Source organism: Amblyomma mixtum, chromosome 3 (assembly GCF_055824585.1).
Source record: "Amblyomma mixtum isolate Tamu chromosome 3, ASM5582458v1, whole genome shotgun sequence".
In the NCBI taxonomy this organism is placed as follows: Eukaryota; Metazoa; Arthropoda; class Arachnida; order Ixodida; family Ixodidae; genus Amblyomma; species Amblyomma mixtum.
In genome coordinates this window covers 278,517,706-278,534,033 of record NC_143014.1, presented here as the reverse complement: position 1 = coordinate 278,534,033, position 16,328 = coordinate 278,517,706, and the positions used below count along the sequence as shown (strand labels likewise).

The 16,328-nt window shown below is 46.3% G+C and overlaps 1 pseudogene across 1 annotated transcript in view; it reads left to right on the top strand.

Moving 5' to 3' along the window:
• The window catches only part of LOC149354991 (putative ATP-dependent RNA helicase DDX43), a 32,340-nt pseudogene extending 16,635 nt beyond the window's left edge, over positions 1-15,705 (top strand). Inside the window, exons 6-17 of the transcript XR_016289342.1 lie at positions 622-731; positions 2,488-2,543; positions 3,665-3,783; positions 6,983-7,093; positions 8,011-8,152; positions 9,161-9,349; positions 10,689-10,748; positions 10,848-10,915; positions 11,527-11,592; positions 13,458-13,565; positions 13,984-14,058; positions 15,340-15,705. The product of XR_016289342.1 is annotated as a putative ATP-dependent RNA helicase DDX43 (transcript). The remainder of the gene's footprint in view (positions 1-621; positions 732-2,487; positions 2,544-3,664; positions 3,784-6,982; positions 7,094-8,010; positions 8,153-9,160; positions 9,350-10,688; positions 10,749-10,847; positions 10,916-11,526; positions 11,593-13,457; positions 13,566-13,983; positions 14,059-15,339) is intronic.
• The last annotated feature ends 623 nt before the right edge of the window (positions 15,706-16,328 follow it).

The window sequence follows — 16,328 nt, the reverse complement described above, 5'->3', positions numbered from 1 at the left end:
GTCTGCCTGGTGCCATGGCTCTAGCAAATGGACTCTAGTCCTTCCTTGCCTTGTGTCGCTGGCGCTCTCTGTTGTCCCCACTCGTGATATGTGTCCTGCAGTGCTACGCTGCTTTTGAACTTGAGCTGTTGTAATTCCACTTGATAGGATGCTGTGAAAGTGGTGTGGAGACTGCTGTGTTTGCCACGGAGAGACGCCACTTGTGTTGAAATGTTGCCTGACAACTGCGTTTGCTCATTGCGATCACAGAATCTCCTCTTATGGCAGGTTGTGTTCTATTATTGTGAAACTTTCACGTGGGTTGCCCAAATTTAAGTTGGCACAGCACTGGCTGATAGATGGTTGACACAGTAGCGAGTTCGTTGCGTCAAGGTTAACGTTGCAATATTTGCAAACTTTGTAATATTGCAGAAATTGCTATGTGGAGGATTGTTGCATCCAGGTTTTACTGTATAATCACACATGGGTGCCGTTTTCCTGAACAGAGAAGGCCTGAGAAATTTTTCTTTATTTGTCTTGGCCATTTCTGAAGCGCTGTATTCCATCTTGAGTGCTGTCTTGTTTTTGCACCTTGTGTGAAATGTAGAGCTGATAACATGTGCCTTCTTTTTGTAATTGCAGGCTAGAGAACAACAACATAGTTGTGAAGTATCTTGGGCCGGAGGGACATCCACCTCCCGATGTAGCTACGAATCCAGTGACGACGTTTGAGCAGGCCTTTGCAAACTATCGTAAGCACGTTTGCGACCCTTACTTCTTGCATCGATGATGCGATTTGAAGTGTTCGGAAGCATGCTCTTGTTTTCAAGACCTGCTTTTTGCTTTGCGTGTGAAAGTGCTAACCACACGTGTGGTATCAGTTTTTGTAAAGGTCTCTTGATTTGGGTGCACTCGCTGCACTAGTACAGTGAAGCTCCATGGTGGTGCCGTGATGTGCAGCGTCAGTTAAGGCAGCTCAGTTACAGCTTAGCACTGGCTGCCTTTAAAGTGAATGGTTGAGTGCAGGCCTGGTCATCTGCTTGCCTTGGCATCACTGCCAAATTACAGCCTCTTGCATGCTGCTGACGTCGGTGGTCGCTAGAATGCCAAACCACGTGGAGAATTTTCAAGCAGCAAATCGCAGTGAAGTGTTTTCATAGACCAGTGCAGTGCAGTGGGTGTGCGCTGCACTGACAAAACGAATGCAAAAGTACTGCACTCCTTGAACTGGTGCAGCTAGTGCGACCGAATCGGAAGAGACCTGAAGTTCCGCTCCTGGCAGCAACCTCACTTTTCACCCGTTTTTGCCCTACCTGGCCTATCTGTGACAATGATGCTTGCCCTTGTACTTTGGATTGGTACTTTTAGCAGTGACTGTTTGGCAGTAGCTTACTCCTTCTTTTTTTGTTTCTTTCAATAAACGCAGGTGTTTTCCCTTTAGCATATCTCCATGTTAGCATAGCATCATGGAATTGGGTGTTGAGGGCAGGTGACAAAAGGGCAGCTTTGCCTTGATCAAGCTTTGTTGCAAGCATGAATGGTATGAGATGATGTGAGATTGCACGGTAAGAAGGTGTAGGAGAGGAGGTTGCTAATTGCGAAGGTCATTAGCAAGGGTGCATGAGATGGAGAGACTTGCAGTGGCCAAACATGGCTGTCTCTTTGGCCAGCACACGCCATCAGTGTGTGGCTGGCTCTGACACGTTTGCGAGGCTTATCGAAGATCTTTATGCATGTTGTTGTAGCCTTACTGTAGGCATGCAGACCTCCTTTATGTGCTCACTTTGACTGAGAGTGTGCTTGCTGTATGAATTGGCTGTGGCAGAATTGAGGGCACAAATAAAAAGCAGCTTTACAAGAGGGCTCGTTTGGGGATTACAGTGTATTAGACCTGGTTTTGGTGCCGGTCGGCAGTGAAAGGGTGAGAATGGTTGGGGAAAGTGCAAGGCAGGTCATGGCAAACAGAGAGGTAACATTTTGTAGTGCGTGTGGTCTGTACATTTGTGGCAGTTGCTTCTTGGCATTTTCAAATTCCACCCTGCCTCATAACATTGCCCATTGTGTGGTGGTGCAGCTGACTTGCACTGACACCTGCAGTGCTTGGCAAGTGGGCACTTGGAACCTGTTTTGGTGGGAAGAGACACTTCTGTGTTCCATAGAAGGAAAATCTCGGTAGCTTATTATGTTGCTTTGTTTTGTGCCGTTAAAGTGCGCATTAGTGGTCAATTATCATTGCTAAGAAAGACAACCCCCCAAAAAAACCTGAATTTTGGAACTTTTTGTTCAGTAACCTGATTAGTACTCAGATTTGAACTCAAAATTCAGGGCTTAATTTTAACCCCATCCAATGTGCGAAAAAAAAAAATCAAACCTGAAATTGAAAGGCCCTATTTATACATTTTCTTGTGTATGTGTTGATTTTGTGTGGATCTACTGAGGAGGCCAGCTGTGTGTCCCTGATATCATCAGCTGTACTGTGAGTGTGATGAATTTTTTTTTTACTTGCAGCTGAAATCTTGGATGAAATCTACACCAACAAGTTTGTGAACCCATCTCCTATACAAGTGAGAACTGCGCTGCTCTCGTGCAGCTTGTATGAAAACAGTAAAGGCGTGTTTGTTCCCTCTGCATTGGAAGCATGATAATTGCAATTTTTTCAGCTGAAGTGATAAGTAGCGAAATTTCACATGTTGTGTCCAGTAGAACCCTGCTGTTATGTTCTCGGCTGCTACATTTTCCCAGCTGCAACATTTTCATGAGCCAGTTCTGCCCAAGCTTCCATAGGAACCCATGCAATACTGGGTAGATGTTACATTGCAGATGCGGAAGTGTTCCAGCATGCTACGTCGCTAATGTGACTTCGCGACGATTCTTGACCGTGTGCTGGCGTTTTGACAGCCTATATTTCACTCGTGTGGAACAGCGCCAGCAGCCAGCCAAAGAGGGGACCATATACCCCATTGGTGGTTGGCTGCCACCATGTTTGCCAGCTTCCGACATGTTGCGTCCATGTTTACACCGAGTACACTTAGAGGCAGCATGAATCTTGTTTCGGCTCTTTGTGCTTCTTCATCACTGCTGCCGAGCGAGTGCTAATAACTAAAGCGTGAAAACGAAACTATGCCCCTTGCAAATGCCACACAGGCAGCACTGTACGAGCCTGCTGCTTAAAAATGCCGTTTCTAGGTTCCAGTAGACAGGGTCTGTGTAAGATTAAAGAGGCTGCCACGAAAATTGCGCAGAACCACGCACGCATACACGGTGCTTTTGCACCATTAAAAATTGGAACGTCATAGTTTCGGTAACCCAGCAGCACAGTCAGACCGTGTATTGTGAGGAAGAATATTATAGCCTTTATACTTTAGTTATCCACCCTTGCATATGTTGTACAACATGGATTCATGTGTGTGACATGTCTGTGTTTAAGGTTCCCTTTTCTGTCCTTGTGTAATAAGTTTCTCTTAGGGTCATGGGCTCATGAAACAAGTAATCGCTATCTTTTATAAACCACTTTTCCTGTGTAAAAGTCCTCCTCTTGTATCTTGAAGTGCTCATGCCTGTATGTATCACGTCCAGGCTACGTCATACCACCTCACAAACTTGCTTGCACTATTGGAGAGAATTCTGGCTGTGGTTAGCCGTCATGAAGCATTCTCACTACCTTTGGTTTCACTCTTCTACGCAGAGGCAGGCCTGGCCGATCTTACTGCAGGGGAGAGACATGATTGGCATTGCACAGACGGGCACAGGCAAGACGCTGGCATTCCTCTTGCCGGCCATGATCCACATCGACAGCCAGCCCGTGTGAGTTGCAAGTACCAAATGCAGTGCGAAACTATCGGAAAATTGACTATCGATAGTATCGATAGTTTTTCTGAAACTATCGATAGTGTAAAAAAAACTATCGATAGTGTTGCTATCGATAGTATTAGTAGCGATATTACCGCTATCGATAGCAAGACTATCGACAGTGATACTGTCTATGGTAAGACTATTGACAGTAACAATATTGATATGCATTTGTATGCAGTGGGTACACGTGGTCGATTTTATAGAATCGATAATACTATCAATATAACTATCGAAAGTACTATCGGTAGTACTATTGGTAGTGCATTATCGATAATCGACATCGATAGTCTTTTTTTAGCATCGATAGTTCGATAGTGACTCAACTATCGATAGTATCGATAGCACTATCGATAGTTTTGCATCACTACTCTCTATACTTATTAGACTCGGAAAATCACCAACAGCTTCCATAAGAATCCAAGGAACCCTGCATGCCACTGCTGTAATCTCTTCCTGTCTGACATGCTTATGGACAGAAGCATGCTTGGCCCTTCAAGGAAGTGCACTAATTCAGTGACAACTGGCTGTGGAGTGAAACAGTCAGCTGTATACTGCATTTACGTGTACATAACACGAGGGGAGAGTTAGAGACCTCATCAAAAAAAAAAATTTGGTGCAATCTTGGCATGTTCAGGCCAACCACAGCTGAGTGCTCGGAAGAAATGGAACCGACATGCAAAAATACGGAAGCGATGAATGCTTTGATATGATTTGAGAAGCAACACTCAGGAAATGTGCTCGACATCGGGCACAGCAGGGTATCCTCAGTCGAAAAAGTAAACGTTAATTTAGTTGGCGCATTTTTTCAATCAAGAGGAAGAAATGGTCTTGGGCAGGGCTTGTAATGCAAAGGCAGAATAACCACCGGTCCTAATGGTAAAGGGGTGGATTCCAAGAGAAGGCAAGCATAGCAGGGGCAGCAGAAAGTTAGGTGGGCGGATGAGATTCAGAAGTTTGCGGGGATACGGTGACCTCTGCTGTCAAAGGACAGGGTTAATTGGAGAGACAGGGGAGAGGCCTTTGCCCTGCAGTGGGAGTAGTCAGGCTGATGGTGATGACGAACGTGTCAGTGGAGCAGCATCTGAAATGGTTACTGATGACACACTTTTACCTTTTCTGTTTTTCTGCATGGAGTTGTAGCAGTCCCATTGCTGTTAATCTCATTTCAACAGTTAGTTTGTAGATATGCTGCATATAGGTGTTTTAATTTTATATTCTGTTGGTTAGAGATTTGGTTTCCATTTCCCTAAGACAGGCGCTGAAGAGGAAACTTGTCCTAGAAAAAGCTTTTTTATTAATGAAGCCACCTGAAATCTTCAGGTAGCATGTATTATTTGTGTGCCAATTCTAAATATGTCATTTAGTTTCATATAAAATAAGAGCTTGTATACATATGTTATGCAAGTTTTTTGGAGATACAGTGGAACCTCGATTATACGACGTTCAGGGGACCGCGCGAAACCGTCGTATAATCCGGGTGTCGTATAATCGAAAATCAAGCGTGATATTTTTTTAACGTCTGAACTTCATCGTCATCTTTTTTTTTTCCGGAACACAAATGCAGCACATTTTTGCCGGCAGAGGGCTAGTCTTCAACAAACAAGATAAAATGGCCGTTGAGGCTGCCGTGAGCAGCCGGGCAGCGGCTCGCGCGGTTTTCTTGATAGGTGGAAAGATAAGGCGCACCGGTTATCGACTGGCTAAAGTGTGCCTACCGTATTTACTCGATTCTAAGCACCCCCTTTTTTTCACGATCGCGATGCTCAAAGTGAGAGGGGGTGCTTAGATTCGAAAAATCTACACTGACCCCCCCCCCCCGGGCCCCTCTTTTCGCGGCGAAATATCGATGAAACGGGCGCGAGAAAAAATTTAGGAAACATTCAAAAGAAAAATAGCTGCAGACAGTTCTGTGCCGCCATCTGTCTTGTAGTGTCGGAACAACGCAGTAACACAAAAAGCGCCGCGGACGCCGCTGTCCTCCCGCTGTCCTCGCTTCGGCGAGCGCGCCCGCTTATCTGTTTTTTCATCAGCGTCCACTCCCGCGGACGCATTTGTTGCTGCGACGCGACGCGCGTCTTATCTTTCCTCTGATCTTTTAACTGTCCTCTATCTGCACTTGGCAGTGGTGGTGGCTAGGCAGGCCCGTGCAATTTCCTTTTCATCCTTCTCTCAGTCGCAACAACAACGCGCAGGCCGCGCCTCCTCCTCCTCGGGACTCCGACTGCACAGGCTGGACGAAAAAGAGAGCAAGTGCACTTGGCGGCCTCGGCAACGCTCTCTTCCGCGCAAAAAAGGGGGTGCTTAGATTCGCATGCAAAGTTTTTTTTCAGAAATTTTTTTTCCGAAAATGGGGGGGGGGGGGGGGGGCGCTTAGAATCGCGAAAATACGGTACATCCCGGCCTGCGTTTCTGACGACCTTTTTTGACGGACGGTACGAGCCAGCCGTCGTACGAAGCGGGGTCCTTCTAAAATTTGCGTCAAGCGGGGTCCTTCTAAAATTTGCGTCGTATAACCGAGGTTTTTATAATGCATTGTCTCTATGGGGGTTTTGCCGGGACCGCACAAATTCGTCGTAAAATGCGGGTCGTCGCATGACCGGGGGACGTATAATCGAGGTTCCACTGTAGCATTTAAGAAATGTTTTGTAGGAAATGTTGCTGAAATGCATGTGATTGATTTGTCTTGACATCAGGGAATGCAATAAGGGTGAAATTATCATCCTGCCTGCCATAGAAATTGTTGTAAGGTTTTGAAATTGCCGCTTTAGAAATGGAAAGAAAAGTTATCATTCTTGTTTATGGAGTGGCAAACGTTATAATACACGCTTAGGCTGTATCGCATTATTTTACGATTACACGCTTAGGCTGTATCGCATTATTTTACGATTTTTTTTCACCTGTTCACTGTAACGAAGTTTTACTGTACACACTTGTCTTTGGAACTTTTTTTCTGGTTTACAGGGTTGTCTATATATTGATGTCTTTCTGTGCGTGGCTGCTGTATTCGGTACCAAGCAGCTTCACATGGGTGTTTATGCAAGCCGTCCCTTAAATATGAGCGCACATAGGGAGCTCTTGTTCACGTATTGTTAGCTGGTGTACAGAAGGCATTGGTCTTGTGGTGCTCATCTTGTGGTGCTCGTCTGTGCAGGCCGAGGGAGGAGAGGACGGGGCCGTCGTGCCTGGTGCTGGCGCCTACTCGCGAGCTCGCCCAGCAGATCGAGCGCGAGGCCAAGAAGTACCACTACCGAGGGATCAAATGGTGCGTCACCGTGGCTGACTTTTTTATTTTTGTTTTTAACCTCTGCTGTTGGTTTTGAATGCGGCCGGACGAACTGTTGAGTGCCTGTGGCTGTTCTAATTCCACTGAGTGACAGGGGTACCCGCACGATGACTCAGTGGCTTCCCCATTTGGCTGCTGAGCAGAGAGTCAACGGATCGACTCCTGGCCATGGCGGCCACATCTCAATGAAGATGAAATTCAAAAACACCCGTGTGCTGCATGATGACGGCACACGTTAAAGACCCCTAAGCGGTCATAATTAGTCTGGGGCCTCCCCCCCAACTGCGGTGTATCTTATGGTCCACGTGCAGGTTTGGGATATTAAGCCTCACATAACACTGCCACTGAGTGGCGAGGGTGTTGTCAGCTTGGAGTTTTGTTCATGGGCAAGCTGCCTGCCGTGAAGCAAGTTCACTACACTTAGCTTTTCTTTTTCCTTTTTTTTTCTCTTTGCAGTTGCCAGTTGGGGTTGCTCTTCTGTTGCCCGAATATGATCTTTCATGCTCACTGCACTGTAGCATGGCAGTTTTTTTCATATTTTTATCTAGGCATTGTTCGGACATCCAAAGATGCCTTCAATATAATGGCAGCATGTTAAGCTTTACATTACCAAAGTTCATGTTAAGGGGAGACACGGGGCTTTGGTGTTGAAAAATGTAAAAAAAATCGACTTTACAAGTTTCAATGAGTTCTGGCCTGGGCTTTTGTGAACAACACTTTGTGCCACTGTAGTTGCGGTGGGCTCTCACTAATTTTTTTTTTCGAGGTTTTTTCGAACTGCAGTTCTGCACTTCGTACCTGTGCACGATGAGAGAAAGATGATTTTTGTGCGCATTTTGTGCATGGTAGTTGAAGTGAAAAGCTGTCTTATGACATGGGTGGCATTGTTCTTGCAGTGTGTGTGTTTATGGAGGCGGCAGTCGGCGGGAGCAGATTCAGACGGTCAGCCTTGGTGTGGAGATCGTCATTGCCACACCGGGCCGCCTCAATGATCTGGTGATGAACAAGATCATCGATCTCACTTACGTCACGTTCTTGGTTAGTTCCATGGCATTTCAAGCTCATGTTCATGTGTGCGCAGTGCGGCTGGTCTTTCTGTGTGGACCGACTAGGAATTGGTCCCTTCGTAAAGCAAGCACCTCCTCTGAATTTACACTTTGATATATTCAGTCACGGTTTCAGTAATCTTCAGGTTCAATTGGCGAGTTTCCGCTGTGCAAACAAAATGTTATGGCATGGCTGCTGTGGTGCTTCTATATTTCAGTTGCGACTATAGATTGACTCTATGGGCGACACTATGAAGTTTAATGACAAGAAAAAAAAAGCATGCCCATAATTTTTATTCACAGCCATGCGGCCACAGCTCGCTACTGACTGGTGATCATGATGTCAGCGATGTGCGGACTACGAACCGCCGTTCACCGCTTGCGGTGAGCTTAGATTAGTGATCGTGACTTTGGCAACTTGCGAGCTAGCCGCTCACCGCAGCTCACTACTCGCAGATTAGCGATTGCGGCATTGGTGACGTACAGCTGGTGTTTTGTGCTGTAGTGTCGCAGAAGAGAGTTTGGAACGTCCAAAATTCTGGACAGCCAGAGGATTTTACAAATTTGTATCATCATGAAATTTGTGTTAAGTGTTTGTATTGTTACGTGGCGGCCAGCCGAAGAATGAGATGTGATGAACGATGGACAAGAGACTATTTAATAGCCGCTGGCCTAGCGCGAGCGCTCCGTCCCGCGCCACTGCCAGCTTCGTCTTCTTCGTAACATTATCACCGAGATTATACTGCATTGAGCAAGTACAAATTATGGAGTCCAAAGAATCTGTTCGCTTCTGCACCTTCCATGAGGTGCCTGATGATTCCTCAGTTAAGTCTTAAATATTGTGCATATCCAAATGACTAAAATCCGAAAAATTGGCTGGCCGCTGTGGTACTGCTCATGAGCGACTGCTGGAATTATTTGCAGTGCATAAAACGCCGTACCTATATACTGCGGGCACTGATGGCTTTCATTTGCATGTGTGTGATGCTGCTGCTGCCAGGTCCTGGATGAAGCCGATCGCATGCTGGACATGGGATTTGAGCCGCAGATCAAGAAAATTCTGCTGGACATCCGGCCGGACCGGCAGACGGTCATGACCAGTGCCACCTGGCCTGAGGGCGTGCGTCGACTCGGCCAGCAGTACATGACCAACCCCTTCCAGGTTTTCATCGGCTCCCTTGACTTGGCGGTGAGTTATCACAGCAGCCGTCGTCTGTGGTTACACCGTGTACACTTGTGAGGGCTTGTGTATCCCAGCTTGGCAGTTGGTAATTTAAAAAAAATAGTCGGGAGAATTGCATTTCACGTGTATCATTTAGCCCAAATGGCACCTGTTGCTGCGTTGTTTCATCATCATCATCAGCCTGACTACGCCCACTGCAGCGCAAAGGCCTCTCCCATGTCTCTCCAATCGACCCTGTCCTGTGCCGGCTGCGGCCACTGTATCCCCGCAAACTTCTTGATCTCATCCGCCCACCTAACTTTCTGCCTCTTCGTGCTACGCTTTCCTTCTCCTGGAATCCACTCCATTACCCATAAGGACCAGCGGTTATCTCATTATAATCTTATTTTATCTTATTATTATAGTTGCTGCGTTGTTTACTTTTCCTATATGCTGGGTGTTCGCACCAAAAAAAGAACACATTCATTTCTTTATTCCCGCCATTCCCTCCTATGGGAAATCCTAAGTGGGGTGCATCTTATACCAGCGATGCATTTCCCTGTGACAAAGTGCCTCTTGTGCAGTGTTTCTAGGCCTGATGTGCTTTGCATCAAAGCCACAGATAAAGGTCTTTGAACCAGTGATCACTTATAATACGAGGCCTAATCCTGTTGCCAGTCTACTGTCACTTGCATTAAAATGGAGGCATGATTGACTTCCGCAATGCCCTCGGCAGCAAAGTGAGCTTAAGAGCGCGCCAAGTGAGAGCCGCCTCATACTGACCAGCCGCATTGTTGGCTGAACCATCATTGCTTCAGTGGAATTCCGAATCCTAGTTTTTACATGTGCATGTCTCTGACTTAATTTTCACGCAAAATTTATCGGGTGATTTGCCCCTTTGCCCTTTCGGGCGCTAAAGTCCCTCCGTGACTCTCAACGCTCTTCGCTTTTTTAAGTACTGCCAACATTTGAAGCAGGTTGTCACCTTTCTTCCGCTTCTGCAAACGAATGACTTTTTTGGTTCCGTTCTCCGCTTTTTGCCAGCAGTCGACGTCCCTTTTGTTTCTGCATATATTTGTGCATCTGTGCCTTGGCTCGCCTCTGCGTAGCGTACTTCGGGTGCCGAGCAAATTTTGTGTTATCCTGCCACTGTGGAAACAGAAACAGTGGTTCTCTTGAGTGCTCGCGTGGATGCAGCATGGTTGGCATTCTTTGTGTGTGGTGTGAAATGAAAGAAAATTGCATAAAGGGTTCTGGATGGTATTGAATTATTCCACAACGGTAGTGTGGCAGATTACACTGGCATGTTTTTTTCATACCCTTGGATGTGTACTGCTTTGCATTGATTGTATGCATTTTTTTCCAGGCTGTCCACACTGTCACGCAGACTATCATCATGTGTGACGAAACGGAAAAGCGGGAGCAGGTAAAGTGGCATGCCCTTTGCTGGGTGCATTTTGCTTGGCTTCTTGCTGGAAATGTGACTTTACTGAATGCAATTTTCTTTTTTGTTTGCTTTTCACAGCTCAAAGCCTTCCTGGACTCCATGCAGCCAGACGACAAGGTGATTGTGTTCGTCGACAGAAAGGCCATGTGAGTGCCATGGCTGCTTTTCCTTTCTGCCAATCTTTGCGAAATCTGAACGTATCCGTCAGGTCGCACCCTGAATTTGCTGCCGTTGCTTTCATACCAGGGGTCTGACATTCTTTTTGTTTCTCTGGGTTAACTGCAGTGGTTGCCAATAAGTGCTGAGGAGGAAGCTTCCATCCTTTATTGGATAACATGCGTGCAAAAAACAAAAAGCATACTGATGAATGGTCCCTCAAAATCCCCAAACTGAATTAGCAGTGAATTAGCTAAAAACTATCAAATGTTGTCACTGTGCTGCGCAGTGTGAGCACACAGCCATAGCTGTAACGCTGAGCTACATGTGTGGTTACATGTGTGGTTACATGTGTGAGCTACATGTGAGCTCATCCAGAACCCTCCACTGCGGCATCCCTCATAGCCCGAGTCTCTTTGGGACGTTAAACCCCGATAAACCAAATGTTTTCTAGGTGACAAAAGCTCAGTTTTCATTGAAGGTAGCTTCTTTGTCAAAATGCCGATATCTGTTGATAGAGACCAAGTTCAATTTGCCGTCATTCTCTCATAATCCTGGTGCCTAGCTGACTGTACTCAATTTTGGGCTTGTGTCCGTGCAGGGTGGACCACCTGTCGAGTGACTTTATCCTGGCAGGAGTCAATTGTGATTCCATACATGGGGGAAGGTGAGGCGCACAAAGCAGTCTCTATGGTTTCTTTTTTTTTTCAATGTGTTGTCGTGAGGTCTGTTGTGTTTACCTGTGTGCTCTGTTGATAGCCATGTGTACAGCCCTATTATGTTATCATTTGCCACCTGGAGCAAGTTCGCCAGTGTATGGCAGCTTACACGCTAGGCTGTCGTGTTTTAAGATCCGCCGTTTTTGGCCATAGGGCTGTGCTGGGGTGGATGTTAGGAAGTAATTACTTCCCCTTTCTATTCCTTTTCAATCACTCCTATTTGCGTATCTGGGACTCGAGACAGCATGCATAATGGCGCACCTTGAACTTGGCATACACAATTGCCAGCCAACGCCAACGCCCCCCAAAAAAATCAGTTGGGGAAAGAAAAAAAAACAAGCATGCACATTCCACAACCCTATGCTTATTTTAACAAAGTTTTTCTGAAGTACAGTCCAGCCGGTTTATAACGAAGCCACTTATAGCGAAATAGCGGTTATAACGAAGGGATTTCAATTTCCCATTCCCATTTTTGCATTTTCAATACATTTTGGGTCCGGTTTTAACGAAGTAAATAAGAGCGCGTCAGCGGATATAACGAAGAGATTTAATACCAACCGAAAAATAATCTGCCAATCAACACATTTTTGCGTCCTTGAGGCGATTTTTCCGCGAAAATAAGAGCAAAATTCGGCTGACGGCGTCCTTTCGTGGCGTCGTCTGCTCTCCTGTGGAGCGAAAGGTTGCTTCACTGCATCGCATGGCACGCCGGTCTCGTGTTGCGCCGTCCTTGAATGGCGTCACGGCGTAGAGCGGTAGAGCACGCCACGCAGGGGAATAATGTAAAAAAGAACAGAGACGATTTTTTTTTCCAATGATGTCGCAGAGAGCAGCCGTCTTGGCCAATCTCGGTTCCCTATTTCTCCCAGGCAGTCGGCGCCACGGCTGGACTGCAGTCTGCAGGAGGTGTGGCAGCGCGTGCTTTGTTTTATGTCGGTGCCGCGGTGCGCAAGGCAGGGAGAAAGCGCGGCAGCATTGTGCATGTTGGAAGCGTGGCTCATTTTTATCGTTATCGCGTTATCGCGGAGTTCGACCAGATCTTTGGTTCGCAGTTGGATGGTATGGAAGCCGCAATCCTGAAGTCCGCACTCGCGAAACGTGCTCAGGGGACGCTGGACGACTTCTTTCAGCGGCAATAAATCGGTATGCCGATGTTTGCATTTTTTTTTCGTAGTCCACATATAACGAGATAGCAGATATAGCGAAGTGATTTCCGATTTCCGCCGACTTCGTTATAACCGGGCTAGACTGTACTAGTCCTCACTAGTGTCGCTGCCGTCGTAGCTGCTGCAGACCCACAGCACACACAATGACATCGCTTGGAACAGCTGAGCAAGCTGAATTCTGTACACAGTTTTCAGGGATGCTCACTTTACACGTCTGTTTGGAAAACTTGTCTCCAGCTGGAAATCTTCCCGACTTAGGCCCACGAAAACCTCGGCGCTTGGAGTCGCATACGAAAATTTAGGTGCCCCACAGTTGCAACTGCTGCACTTCTCGGTCACGTCGTATTTCTGGCCTGCCGCACGCTTGCCGTGTTCGAGAGCAAACTCCCAGCCGTGTAGCTATTCAGGTGCTTGCATATCGTGCTAACAATTGTAATGCGGAGCAGCAGCTCACGAAAGTGACAAGTACGGTGAACTAACATGCTGCCACAGCGCCTGTGCCTTTGACAGCCACAAAAAGCTGGAGCTAGTTCAGGTCCTGTGCAAGCCTGCTTGTCTCTCATCGAGTTTACCTTGCTGCGGCAGTATAGTCGTCGCTGCAAGAAAGTGCTCTCGCATTCATTTTGTGTGCGCACATGACCTTGCAGGGAGCAGTGCGACCGGGAGCAAGCTCTCGAAGACTTCCGTGACAGTAGAGTGCGGATACTGATCGCCACTGATGTTGCAGCGCGTGGGTTGGACATCAAGGATGTGACGTGAGTGAATGGTGCTTGGTAGTCTAGCACCATGAGTGCAGTCACCTTATTTTGGAGATGATTTTTGCTGCTAAACGTCGCAACATGAAGTGTTACCTTTACAGAACTGTTGCACCACAGCCTATTCGATTGCTGATCAGTAGCCCATAGGAATTGCAGAAATCACCATCAGAACTTCTGTGTGCCCGCATTCAGTGTGCACATGAAGCAGGAGAAAGCTCATGTACCTCATGCACATTTTTTGTTTTGTTACTAGTGAGCAGGAAAACTTCAAAAATTTTGCAGTATAACCTCGGAACTATGTTTCACTAAATTTTAGTGCATGTAGGATATCCTTCGCTGCACTTTGTTGCCCACATTGTTAAGTTTGTGATGTGGCTGATGGCGTGATGTAACCCTCTCTTTATATTGACTGCAGGCACATATTCAATTATGATTTTCCTCGGAACGTCGAAGAATACGTTCATCGAGTGGGCCGCACGGGCCGAGCAGGGTAAGAGTCTTCCTTCTTTATTTTTTTTCTCAGATGTGTCGTGTGCTGTCTTTGTCCGCCTCTCAGGGACCATGCTCACTCAGTCTTGTATCTGTAACTAGTCAAGCACACCTATTGGTGGTCAGTGTCAACTTGAGCGAGCGCTGAATAAACTACCTTAAGTTAGCTCTGCAAAATAATTTGAACGAAGCTGCGAGACTGCTTTTTTTTTGACACCACGTTATAAAAAGTTTCTACTCTGAAAAAGCTTTCAAGATTTCGTAGAAAAATGTGTGAAATGTGGTGCTCCTTAATGCACAAGGAATTTCACGGCTTTTTTTAAATTGTTTTGCAGGCCTTTCTCAAGGTCCATATCTGCAGCATATTTGCAAAGAGCGAAATGCCTTCACAGTTTTGAGGGCTTACATTTGCCTGTCGTGATTTCTAGAATGTTGAAAGTTACACCTCACCGTGATGCCAGGGATTTGCCTTCCTGTGACTTTCTTCATGGCTCATTGAAAGTGGGAAGTGTTATGGCTAACCAGGGGCTAAATTCACTAAGCTAAGAGCAGCTTGTGAGTGCTCAGTGCTGGTCCTGGGCATTTTATTATGACTGGCCAGCTTAGAGGCAATGGCTAGTCACTTGTTTAAAGTGCTGGGTGGCTTTGTGAGTTGGTCATTCTGCTTTTTCTGTGTTTCCTGCTTGTTTTCACTTGTAGGCTTGCTGTGTGTCTATGATTAGGTTTTAGCAAAGCTAGCCAACGGTTGTTGGTGGGTAAAACTGGCATAGGAGAAGATAAGGACTTTTCAGTTGAAGACGAGCAATTAGAGGCGTTGCTAGTTCAACAGATCTTTCTTGTAGAATGGGATACCAAGCCATTGAGTGGAGCAGGAACATTGAAATTCCAGCTGCCAGTTTTGTTCTTGAAGGTCTGGAAGATGATTTCTAATCGTGGGATGTTGTCTATACTGTTCGAACATTCTGTGCGACAGTCCTAAATGAGGCCCGAGCTGCACTGCACTGTTTCCGACTAATATCCTAAATTGTAGGTGGCTTAAAAGTCAGTGCGGAGAAAAAATTTCCACCAATAAAGGGTGATTCTGAATCCTGAAGTGAAATAAACATGTTATATCAAGAAATATTTTGATCTGTCCAAATTTCTGCAGTTGCGGCATATATGGTTTGAAGTACTCTGTGTACTTCAAGTGTTTTGTATTGATTTTTTGCCTGCTGTTGATGGCAGGCATCAGCTGATGCAGTTACTGAGGTGAAATGCTTGCTTCCTTTTGCTGTTCGTGCAGGCGCCGTGGTGAGTCGATCACACTGGTTACTCGTGAGAACTGGAGACAGGCTCGCGAGCTAATCAGCATCCTGGAAGAGGCCAACCAGCAGGTTCCTCAGGAACTGTATTCCATGGCTGAACGGTTCGATGCCTGGAAGAAGCGACGTGATGACGAGAAGCGTGCCTTTGGCTTCGACCGTGGCAGCCGAGGTGGCAGTTTCCGAAGAGGTGGCGGCGGCGGTGGTTGGGGCGGGGAGGCAACCGTAGCCGGTGGTGAAGGGCTGGCCTGTTCACCATGCTCATTTTCATAAGCCTCACATGGACCGTCACAAATTTCATTAAATTATAGTGCCTCATTTAGGTCAACAGTGCAGTATCATGCAAACTCGATTTTGATTAAACTGTTGTCAGTTTGTTTTACTTTGTGATGATGGTGCCAGAGCCAATTTTGTAGAGTTGCAATTCTTGTTTTTTGATATATATAAGTCTAATCGAAGGGGTGCTTCAATAGTTTATTTGCTGGCAACTTTTATTGTCTAGCTTGATGTGCAGTTTCGAACTTATGAGGGTTACAGATGTTTAAACGCTTTGGTTTGAGTTAAATTCAATGATCGCTCCAATAGTTCACTTTCGACCTTTTGATTCCTAATCTTTGACTGAGGCTTAGCAAAGTGTGTCCGACTGTCCATCTGCATATTGCAGGCTGTAAATATAAAGCACAGATTTGTGCACCTTTTGTGACAATCGTGTGTGTGCATTTGTTACTTGACTTGCAAGGAGCTCCACCCAGACTTAGTCTGTTTGCCCTTCACTGTGGTGAGCTAGGTGGTTCCTTAGTCGAGCAGACATCTGGTCCTCTGCAGATGAAAATGCAATGATGCATTGTGGGTTTTTCGGCTTAGCCCAGCTAGGCCAGGATGTACGTAGCGAAAGCAGTTTCGTCTACTGACATTTCGGCAGAGACACTCGGCTTAGTGGCGTCTCTTTGCGAGACGTTCCTGTCGTTCT